The sequence below is a fragment of the Erpetoichthys calabaricus genome, chromosome 9 (assembly GCF_900747795.2).
Source record: "Erpetoichthys calabaricus chromosome 9, fErpCal1.3, whole genome shotgun sequence".
In the NCBI taxonomy this organism is placed as follows: Eukaryota; Metazoa; Chordata; class Cladistia; order Polypteriformes; family Polypteridae; genus Erpetoichthys; species Erpetoichthys calabaricus.
The window spans coordinates 72,910,824-72,923,178 of record NC_041402.2 but is presented as its reverse complement, the minus strand read 5'-3'; the positions used below and the strand labels follow the sequence as shown (position 1 = coordinate 72,923,178).

At 36.9% G+C, this 12,355-nt stretch overlaps 2 protein-coding genes and 1 long non-coding RNA gene across 30 annotated transcripts in view; 1 reads left to right on the top strand and 2 right to left on the bottom strand.

The window, feature by feature from the left end:
• snai3 (snail family zinc finger 3) overlaps positions 1–7,459 on the bottom strand; it is a 178,552-nt gene extending 171,093 nt beyond the window's left edge. Inside the window, exon 1 of the mRNA XM_051932056.1 lies at positions 7,282–7,459. The gene's annotated coding sequence lies outside the window, so the exon portion shown is untranslated. The remainder of the gene's footprint in view (positions 1–7,281) is intronic.
• The window catches only part of cdh31 (cadherin 31), a 438,121-nt gene that overhangs the window by 144,413 nt on the left and 281,353 nt on the right, over positions 1–12,355 (bottom strand). The gene's annotated exons all lie outside the window — the stretch shown is intronic.
• The window catches only part of LOC127529178 (uncharacterized), a 412,696-nt gene that overhangs the window by 171,455 nt on the left and 228,886 nt on the right, over positions 1–12,355 (top strand). The gene's annotated exons all lie outside the window — the stretch shown is intronic.

Here is a 12,355-nt window from a genome sequence, read left to right as displayed (position 1 = left end):
TTTATCTAAGAGGACCATTCAACTTTGTGCCCCTGTAGCTAAAGAGTGCATTCATCAATTCTGTTTTAAATGACCTTCAAAGCAAAAAAAAAAAAACAAAGTCTTTGTACCTATATTTTCCAGTCATCAATTTTCTGAACTTTCATTCAGAGTCACAGGAAAGTGAAGTCCATGCCAGTTTTATTGGGCGATCAGCAGGAAAAAGTGGGTTCTGGATATGAGCTGATGCAAGTTAGAGGCATTAAATACATGCTTTGAAATGGCACGCATGAAAAGAAACACTCAGAAATGTATTCAAAGGACTGTATGTTTAAATAGTTTACAAGTATAGTAATTTACAAGCTAAAATACAAAGTTACTGCAGCCAGTGATGTGCAAAGTACAATTGGACGGGGCATACTGTCAGAATTAACAATACAATAATATTACTATTAAACTCAAATTAAAGAGGTGTGTTTCTGTGCAATCATGCTATTTTGTGTTTTATTTATTTCATTCCATTTGGAAACTGCAAATGGCAAAATACAATATTTCTAAAAGAAAAATTGTTCATATTTTCATTGTCTTTTTAGAATGTGATTAATTATAAGCTACTATAAAACATTAGTTAATACTCTACTGTCTGAACGCTGCTCTGCCGTGCCGAGGGCCTGCATGTGGTGTGAAGTGACGGTGGCGCTCTGTAAAGGAAAGCATGGTAATGGACATTTTTTTAACATCACAAAATAATAATACAAAAATGTTAAGTGGAACCTTCAGAATTCCATATTTCATCAAGTGCCTTACTTACATACTATACTGCCTTTAAAAACTGTGAGAAATATTTTCATTTTAAAAGTTTCAGATTTCGCATAACGCAGTTCATAATGCGCCTCCATACTAAAGTGTCTGAGAATCAAAAAACAAAAAGTCATTTTAACTGTTCAAATCAGTTTTGCAAGTGTTTCAAGTCTGATATGAACCAATATTGCAATATGCTCATTTATTAAAAACTAGTAATGGTGTACTTCATGATAATGTGCAGTGGATACACTTGACTTATAGTTTTCATCCTCTTCCTCTGTACGTTTAGCATTCGTTTGCTCAGAGGTTGATGCTCTTGCTGCTTCCTGAGCAGCTCTTGTTTTCTCCACTCTAGCGGCCCGCTTCTTCTCTTCTTTCGTCGGCATCTTTTTGCGTTAAAACTGATTAAGTCAGTTTTTGTGTTGCAATTACTTAATAAGTTTTTCTTAATTTTTCACTTAAGCTGGCACTTAAGTCTTCAATCTGCCTCAAGAATGATTTAAGATAATAATTCATTACATTTATATAGCGCTTTTCTCAGTACTCAAAGCACTATCCACACAGGGAGGAACCAGGAAGCAAACCCACAATCTTCCATAGTCTCCTTACTGCAAAGCAGCAGCACTACCACTGCGCCACCTGTGAGGACATATACTGTAAGATATGAAGAGGTAGGGGAAGTGACCGTGAAGGTGGTAGGGAATGAGATTGGTGCCCGTACACATGTGCCGTACCAGCCGCCCTGCTGCGTGCTGTCGAGAGTTGATTCTACAATAAAATAAAATAAAAATAAAAAGAGGAATAACTTTAGAGGTTAATCATTACCCAGAAAGTGGATAGTAGAGGTCACGTAGTATATGTGTACCAAATTTCATGTCTTCAAACGGTTTGTGAGCTACAGGTGATTTAAAATCCTGGACAACAAACAGCCACAGTAGCGTATTATATAAGAAGATGAATTCTTCCGATAGATGTGACCTAATCAACTAACATAAATACCAGCTACATGCTGACTTCAAATTGTTTAAAGTGCAGGACATCTGCAAAATGGTCAACTCATGATGGCCAGTGCTTAGGGAATGATAGCTGCCAAATTTGTCTGCAAATGTCTCTTGGAATAATGCACATTTGAGACATGACATTGTAGAAAATACTTAAGCATCTGGGTTATATTGACAGACTTTCCTTTTTGCATTTCTCTTAAAAGATAGAATCTATGTTACACAAGTGAAAAATGCATTACAATTGAATGGTAAAAAAGTACTATTTGAGGGTAGTTCTCTGTTTTAACCAGCAGCCTATCAGGTAACTTACAGTGAGTGTGATATCACAGTTAAAATTTTACTATTAAACCCCATAAACTGTAATCAAAAAGATTATATTTAGGCTCTTGAACTAAAATGACTAACCTAATATATTCACAAAATTCAATACAGAATACAGTTTAATGTGAATTTTATGGTGTGAAAAGCAAACCAAAATTTTATATACTGAAAAATAAATCAATCAATGAATGCAAAATGTATATTATTCCACTCTATTTATAATAAAGGAAGCATAAACTTTGCACAGCAAAAAAAATATACAAATTTTTATACCAAGGTTTTGACTAAATGGATTCCCTAAGTTAAACTACAAGTGATAATTGCTTAACTCAAACGTAGGTACACTAGGTAAATGTACTGGTTAACTTGATATGTTATTGTGTTTACGGTGATGCCAAAAAGAATAGACACCTTACACATCAGTGATAAGGACGGTCATATAATCTTAATTTAAAAAACGGCATATAGCACATTGACTTTGCCATTATTTGTCCCCTTTAATCCTTTACAGTACCAGAGAAATATTGTAGTCTTGTGCTGCCTATATAGGAATGTGCCAGGTTACCTACTACTTCGCATTGTGTTGGGCCACATGAATCTTCAGTTTAACTCAACAGGATTCAATCACTGAGTGCCCATTAAATATCAGAGCCTAACCAGTGCTCTAGATATGAGAGTGTACAGACTTTGCTAGAGAAAAAAGGACTATTGTACCATCACTTGGCACGATAAAACCTAACTGCAGTTTAAAACAGCAATCTCTCTTGTCACAAAAGTGTAAAATGAAAATTAGCCAAAGTGATTTGACAATTCAGAATGCCACTTCAATATCACAGTCTAGTGCCATTGATATGAAGAGCAAAGTGTGCCAGATTTGCCACAGGATTTCACAATTTTTTCTCACTTCCGGCCGGACAGACAGACAGACAGACATGTCACTATACATAGACGTTTATATATAAGATAATAAACATCACAGCCAACTGAAAGAAGGTGTATTCTCATTTTCACATCACCGTAAACACGGTAACATGACAAGCTATCCAATTAATTTCCATAGTCTACCCACGTTTGAGCTAAGAAACGATCACCTGCTATTTAACTTAGGAAGTCCATCTAATTAAACCCATGGTTAAAAAACGGCAGCAATCTGATTTAGCTCTCAGCTGTGCCCTTTAAATATCGCAGTTCGTTTTGCACAGTGCTACGGGTGCTCAAGTAGATTTGACTTGAATGTTTAAGTTGAGCCAGGCAAAAATCGTCTCATTTTAAGAAGGCTATATCTCTTGCCAGAAAACGGCGACAATTAAAGTGGACCGATTAGATTTTACTCTTTAGAGCGCATGTTAAATACCACAGTCCACTGGTGTAGATAAGCGAGTCACTCTGCAAGTGTGCCAAGTTTACCAGAGAATTAAATTAGTGCACCTGCGTTGGGCTCAGCAAACTTCACATGCAATCAATATGCGAAATATGAATTGCTTTTGTCACTTGTGTAAGTAAGAAGCCGGTTGTGAGCTAGTAAGTATACTACGAGTAGTTAGCTAACGAATGCCATTTGCTTTACATACGGTAGTGGTGCAGAGCTTAGCGCCATGGATCCAATGACCTGGGCTTCAATGCACAGCCTACTTTTATAAACTTGCCAATATCCATTCCTGCGAATGTGTAACTGTGTACATATCTTCAAACTGTTAAGCAATATGTTGCGTTCACACAAAATGATGTAGAGTCGCACGTGATGGTATTTGGTGCTCATCTGATTATATGCGGCGCACACGTGATAATAGCTGGTGCGACCATAATGTATTATTGGCTACTAGCCAACCCGCGGCGTAGCATACGCCGCATAATTATTTATTGATGGGTGAACACTTTCTGAAAGACACAGTTGTTTGAGTGGGGTGGATTTGAGGATACGACTGTGAGTGAATGAAAAGATGGAACTCTGCAGAGAGCAATAATTGTCTGTGACTGAAAACTGGTTTTGGCAGATACAGGCATATCTTTTTGAAAGTTATGGCCCTGTGCCTTAATAATTGTCATTGCAAAGACCAATCTAACAGGAAATTGTCTGCGTGTAAAAATAAAAGGCAAATTTGAACCTGATGGGGTCAGGGATATCTCGGAAGTGAGTGGTGATAGTAGCTGGAAGCATTTGGGACATCGCCACAATTTTTGCCTCGCTCCCATAATCTCCGGAAGTATTCATGTAGTCAACGTATTGTTGAACAGACTGTATGACTATACTTCCGTGACTAAGAACAACGCTCTGTTGTGTGTACCCCATGGTCTTAGATTTTGCGGGCGGGCAGGGCTCTGTCATGCGTACCCCATGCGCACTGCCGGCTCATGCCTAGAGAGCGAGGGTGGACGCAGGAGGAGGGTTAGAGATGGCGGGCGGGGCTCTGTCGTGCGTATCTCATGAAGCGGGAGGAGGGTTAGAGTTGGCGGGCGTGGCTCTGTCATGCGTATCCCATGGTCTCTGTCTTGCGTGCCATGGTCGGCTGCTTAGTGAATTGTTGGTGGGCGGGGCTCTGTGAGTTGGCGGGCGTGGCTCTGTCTTGCGTCTTGCCTGCCATGGTCGGCTGCTTAGTGAATTATATACAGTACAGTATATAGATACTGACTGGTGCGCTGGAGTTACTAAATGGTGCGCATGACATAGTTTTCCAAAACAAATTACACCATGTCCCCTCTGGGGCTCCGTATTACAGGTAGCCAGGACTCGGCTATTATTTAGGAGTTAAACTATCCAGCGGTAAAACATATCTAAACGTTAAAGGTATAATATTAAATGTTAAGTACAGTGAACACGTGAATTTTGAAAGCTTAAAAGAATTGGTCTTTGACTTTGAAATGCAGCTGGCATATAGAAACCAGGGGAAAAAACACAAAGCTGTGTATGACAAGTGTGTGTTTGTCACGGTATCATAATGCATGAAGGATTCTTTTTATTTTTAAACTGTTGTTATTATTTGATTAGATAATTTGCACTTTGTGGTGTGTTTTATTTTTTCTTTGATTGAGTACTTAATTGATTTCACTTGTGTTGTAATTGTATTCTTTGATTGGGCATTTTCATGTGTTTTGGAATGTTTATGTAATTGGGTGGGAACTGGATTGAAACAGGTGCCGGTAACAAAGAAAAAGGGATACTTGTTGATTTGTTTCAAACCTATTTTTGTAAATCTTGACTTATTTGTATGGAATGTTATTTGATTTGAATACAATCAATAAAATCCAAAAAAGGAAGACTCTGAAGCAGAGTGAGACGGAAGGTTGCTGGTTACACACTCAATAAATAAAGAAATTGTGTACATTCAAGCAACGCGATCTCTACAAAACGACAATATTCAGCTTAAACCTTACCCTTTAATAGCCGGACTCATACACCAGGAGCATCAGTTAGTAGTGGTAGGCAAACTCTAATCCCCCCCCACTTTAAACTTTAATAAAATACCCCTGTCACCAAAAGCTATAACAACATTAAACAGAAGTACTGTTTGAAATCAAACATGAAATAAATCATAATTAACAGTTTAATTTTAATCGCAGTGCTGCAAAGCCTCCTGGGACGTCAGTGACGTCCGTCGCTACAGTATGTTAAAAACATAAGACATATATAGATAGACGCCACATTCACTGTGTTGCCCAGTCGACACGATCCGTCAGCGCGTACGCCATATTGCGAGTGGCAAAAGTGCCATTTAAACTAATACGGGTAAACGTGGAAACCGGGTTTTCTGATGAAAAAACAATAACGTTTAAAATAGTATCGTTTACATACAACAGATTTTGGCGAATTGTTTCAATGCAATTATTTATATCCATTTATACACTAATAATGGCAATTATTAAATAATTATTATTATTATTATTATTATTATTATTATTGTTGTTGTTGTTATTAATAAATAATTCCTCCCATATAAGTAACATTTCTCAGACTGCCTTCTTTCATCTCCGGAACATTTCTAGACTTTGTTCTGTTCTTATGCAGCACAGTACTGAAGTATTGGTTAATGCCCGAGTTACCTCACGTATAGATTACTGTAATGCTATTCTATGTGGCATCCCACAAAAACTTATCCATCGCTTACAACTTCTTCAAAATTCTGCTGTCAGGATAATAACCTGCTGTTCTAAATCCACTGAACATATTACACCTACTCTCTCTCAACTTCACTGGCTCCCTGTTAACTACAGAATACAATACGAAATACTGCTCTTAACATTTAAAGCTCTCCACAACCTCACTGATCTCCTACAGACTTACACTCCCTCTCGCTCACTCAGATCCTCATCTGCAGCTCTACTTTCTGTACCGCACATCAGACTGTTCTATGGGAGCTTGAGCGTCTCTCGTAGTGCTCCTCAACTCTGAAATTCTCTTCCCTCTCATATACGTCAGCTCGATTCAATAAAGACATTTTAAAACTACCCTCAAAACTTATCTTTTCAAACTGGCATACCAGTTGTGAATTTTGTACTGCTACTACCAGTTATCTTTGTTTGTCTTTCTTTTAACAGTGAAATGATACACTCAATGACAAAAATAAAAAACTTTATTGTATACAAATTGTCTTAATTTCTGAAAACATTTCACTCATTCTTCTCTCAACCTCTCTCTCTCTCACACACAAACACACACGCGCACACACACACACAATGTATTTACTTAAATATATACAGGATAGGATCTAAAATCTATGAAACAGAACTGCCTTACATAGCTTTTTCCGTGTGTTGCCACTCTGTAATTTGAGACTATTCAGTCTGGCAATATGGTGACAGAAACTTTTTAAAAAAAATCCAGATCTTTTTTTAAAGTAGAGCTTATAGTAAAAATTAAAAAAAAAAATCCCATTCAATTATACTGCACTAAGTTACCGGCTAAAGAATTCGCAAACAGGTTCTTATTTGAAAACAAACCAACATTACATACAAAGCAAATATTTATATTAAAGCTGTTCCTAATTATCATAAAATTAAAACACGACCCACTGTAACAGTAACACACAGCGACCTGATTTTTTCACCGTGTCGGCGAGAATTTTGTGGATTTATTTCACTGAGAGTTTGAGCATAAACTCAGTCATCATTCAGAAAGTTGTCACGTTAAATTAGACACATTCAGCTTGAAACGAGACACCCTTAAATCAAAACTTACCTCTTTTTTGCGCATCCAGGTATCCATAATTTGGCTTTTTGTAACTCAGGTGCTTTTTACCAGAAACGACCTTGGCATTTTTTTTTTCGGTTGTCTCTCACTGTCCGCTGAAAGAACCAAAGTAACAGAAGGCACAGAAACTGCCGGTTGAGATCCGATGGGTAAGAGGATGAATCAGTAGCGGGTGTCCCCTGCCAGCCTTGGCTTCATATACTCCAGCAGAGTAAAAGCGAGTCAGGTGCAGAAAGGATCAGTGCTAATTAGCATAAACCCCCAGCGGACCAATTGGGATGAAAGGACAAGTGCAGGGGGCGGAGCTTCGGCGTGCCGTTGGCATACCTCAACAAAAACAGGTGCAGCCTGCTCAGTCCGAAGCTGTTAGCACGCGCGCAGCATATGCGTGGGAATTTCGTCCCAACTGGCAAGCACGCCACACTACAGTCGACGCGGCGGCGCAAATACAACACCACGTTAGTGTATTTAAAAAGCGAAAAGTCAAAATCCTCCGATAATAATTAGAACTGTACGGTTTAGGTTTCCTTAGGGAAATTAAGTGAGTAGCATTAAAGAACAGTATTGAAGAGACTGTTCGGTTTAATGGCATGTTTTGTCAACAATGTTCTTTAATTTATATTTAGCTTGCTGTAATGCATTTCTTACTGAGCTTAATAATGTAATTCCTGCTGTGTTAATGGGAGACGTTCACGTTTGTATATCTTCTTATGTAATTCCTGCTGTGTTAATGGGAGACGTTCACGTTTGTATATCTTCTTATTTCAGCTTTTCCATTTCAGGGTCGTGTGGAGCCCGAGTCTATTAGCTGCTACAGTCTGGCCGTGAACGAGTGACTTTCATGTGTAGCAGCTTTTCCCCCTCAATTCTCACTTCAAAATTTTCACCTTTAGAGATGTCTGGATTACAAGGAAATGTGAAATCTATGATCAGGTGAGATACCCTCAATATTGTTGTGTTTTCAGATCAATGGGAAGCTACGATTAATTATTGACAAACAACATGCTATTGTAGCCCTACTCACTAATAAAGAAAAAAAATCAATAAATCACCTGTGGATTTCAGATGAAAAATTAAAGGTGTGTAATGAGGAGGCACAGAAACATTATAAGACGAGCAGTTATGAATAGAATGTACCTATTTATAGTAAGGTACAGAATGCCTCTAAAATCACATTCCCCAATGCCATGAAAATTATTCTGCAAAATTATACTTACTGTTGAAAGGTTCTCATGCCGATGACTGAAAGGTGTTGAAGCTGATATTACTGAATTTGTGTCTGTATTGGTAAATAGGGATTCAAGTTCAATGTGTTGTAACTGTACACTGGTAATGGGACTGGTTTCTGTTTATACCTTGAGTTGTCATGTACAGTAGTTTAGTTCTTTGGTTCTGTTTATCTATGAGGAGATGATTCTTTTATTACATGAAAATGATTTTTGATTGAAAACTACCACGATCATTCTGAAAAAGATGACATTTTTCTGTCCTTGACAATTTTTTGTGGCCCTAAAAGACACGTATAATATTTGAAGGAAGGTACTTTGAAAAAGAAAGGGTCCTCAAACTCAAAGGAAATTCCAATGTAAAGTGACAGGTATAGTCTTTAAAACGTTTTCAGTCAGCCCTTGCATACGTTCAACCATCTATTTACATTGTAATTGAGGCAGATGAAATTATCAAAATAAAATCTGAATTTTTACATCTGGTTCTGCAGTATTGCTCTGTAAATATGTGTACACATCAGTCAGATCATTCCAATACAACACATTTAAAAATGGTACAATGTCAAGCACAAAACAGAACTGTAATGCGGCAAGGCAGAACTGCACTGACTACAAAGCTGTCTGAAGCAGAAAAAGTTAAGTAAGGATAAATTACCAGATGAAAAGAATCAGAGATAACTTAATGAAGGGATGAAGTAGGTGAAATTATGATGCTGTGTCAGAATCATTCAGGTACACATTGATTACCACTGGCAGAAATGATGAATCATCATAGCCTTCGCAGACTAACGTGTGCATCCATTAATGAACTTTAGTGCTTCCCACCCCTGTGTGTTTTTGGTGTTTGGCTGACAGGGTGCACATTTCTTTTTTTCTTAAATTATCTTCAAAAATTAGAACATTACAATAACATGCCCCTGAATTAAACAAATAATAATAACAGATAGAATCATTTACTTCAACATGAGTACAAAGGAGAAAAAAATACAAAGAAAAACAAAACAAGATTCAACCCCCCCCCCCCCCAAAGGAAGAAAAAGAAGAGAGACATGGGGAAAAAAGCTAAATCCCCATACAACTTATTTAAATATAATACAATTATTAACAGTAAGTGTGTCAATCATAGGGTCAGCCTACTTATTCTAAAATAACAAATCTTGCCTCGTAAGAGAGAATTTTATTTTTTCTAATTTGAGATAATATAGAATGTTGCTATAGTTATAGAAGCTGGGTTGGAATTGCTTGGAATTCTTCCAGTTGAGTAAGATAAGTCTGTGTGCTAGTAGGCTAGCAGGCTATTACAATCAATGTATCCCTCTACACTTTAGTGCCATCCTGGAGTACACCAAATATCACCATTCATTAATTAGGAGTGCCTGTAACACTAAGACTATTTGAGAAGTATGTAAAGATTTTGGTTTAAAATTACATTAAATTAGTGCATTCCCACCACATATTACCTAGTGCCGCTGGAGGTAGATGGCAGTGCTCGCAAAGTTGGGTCTTGCCCTGGGTACATTTTGGACAAAAGTAAATCAGATAAATGTGACTGATGAAACCTTTAGCTGAATTATGAAATGCTTTGGGCATATAGGACTTGAGTCCACATTTCTGGTATGCTGCATAAGAAGAAAGATGCAGCTAAAGGCCTCAAAGTAAGTGTTAGCAAAAAGTTATTGTGCTCCCAGTTTGTCTGCTTTCAATCCATTTTCTTAGGAAAACAATAGTACACTTTTTATTTTTGTGATACATTTGAAATATTCTTGGGATATTTTTAAAATATAAATATTTAACTTCCCATTTCAGGTATGACATGTATATGTGTGTAAAGCAATACTTCTTTTCAAGTTCAAATGCTAAAAATTAACCCTCTTGGTTCCTCTAAAATCTGGACATTTAACTAAATATTGTTCATTGCTCCCACTATGCTAATCACTATTCCTGCTTCCACATGTTGGGACAACTTAAAATAAGAGTTTGGAAGCATTAATACTAATAACCTGAATAGTTTTGTTGTTTTTTTGTCGTGTCTATGGTGATTTTGAGGGAGAGTAGAGCAAAAGTACCTGGGGAAGTCATTATTCAGCTTTGCCATTCTTATATACTGTCTCCACTCTCATTCTTTTTGGTGGTTGAACTGGGATCTAATGTCATATCTGCCAGAAGAGCCAAAGGATAACTCAGCACAGCACCTATTCTGCCCCCTTGAAATCTGCAAGAACTGCATTTTATGTTTCATAGGCATGTCCAGGTACATTACAACTCTGTTATTATGTTCTTTGTGTATCTACTAAAGAAAAAATATGAATTAATAAAAATACTAAGAAATAAGAAATGAAGTTAGAAATCTAAAGTTTTGATAAATGATGGTTCAGACATTGTGTTTTAATTTTTCATGTTTTCTGTGTGGAATTAACATTCACCTATTTTTCTTTGTTTACACCATATGTATATTATACTTACAGTGAAAACTAAAATAAAGCCTGGAAAGTCGCACATCCTTGCAACCTTAGCAGACCAAACAGTCATAAAAATCAGAGCAGGTCATTCACTTGAATGCAATGATTCCACATGACATTTGTTGGCTAGATTCTGTAAAGAGCACAGGACAAGCAACTCTTCACTTCTTCTGTTGTAGAAAATTGTTCTTTTGGTTAACCATTTCCCTCAGTATGTATCCTATTTAATGTTTTGAATACAAGCAGCTTCCCAGGTCATTCCCAGCTCAGCTCGGGAGCCATCTTCCACTCCCCTTTCCTTTACCCCACTCTATTCTTTACTGATTCACCAGCTTAAAGAGGCAGCAAATGAAGAAGAGGGAGAAACAGAGAGTCCAAGGCAGTTTGTTGTTTACCCATTTACAACTGAATTAAAAAAAAATTAAGAAATGAAAAAATGAAAAATATCAGCTTTTGCATATTTTAGTCTAATATCAATCTGTCCACAGAACCACCAGCCTTATGGCCTTTGGATGAAGCTGGATCAAGTGCTTATATTTTCTTATTTGAGAAAGTAATGGTGCTCAAATTCAGTGATATCTGGATCAAAAAATATTTTTGTTGCTATTGTGTGTCAGACCTAAAACAAATATAGAGAATTGCAACCAGTTTTAAACATTGGGCCAAGCAAATCATTTATCCTGGGATAATAGTATCACTGTTGGCACCCTGCCCGGGATTGGTTCCTGCCTTGTGCCCTGTGTTGGCTGGGATTGGCTCCAGCAGACCCCCGTGACCCTGTGTTCGGATTCAGCGTGTTGGAAAATGGATGGATAATAGTATCACTTTAGTGTAGAACATCAGATAATAAATGGTCAAATATAGAAGATAAAATGGTTTAGTTAGTGAGATTTGAAGGTAGACTTCAATTTATATAAGCCCCACATGGCTGTAAAATATGGCAAGCCAAATTAACATTTAGAGATACTGTATCTCAAAATGAATTTCAGATATCTTAAAATGTAATTTACTTTATAAGATATCTGAAACTCGTTTTGAGATATCTTAAAATAATTTCCTTCACATTTTAAGATATCTGCAATACATTTTGAGATATCTCAAATGCATTTTGAGATATCTCAAATGAATTTTCAGATATCTCAAAATAATGGTGTCTGCATTTCAAGATATCTCAAATGAATTTTCAGATATCTTAAATTGAACTTTCATGCATTTTAAGATATCCTAAATGCATTTCAAGATATCTCAAAATCATTTCCTGTAAAACTGCCTATTATTTCAATGGGACTTCTTGTTTATTATAAGATATCTTAAAATGTATTTGAGATATCTTGAAATGAGCAGGAAGTGATTTTGAGATATCTGAAAATGGGCAGG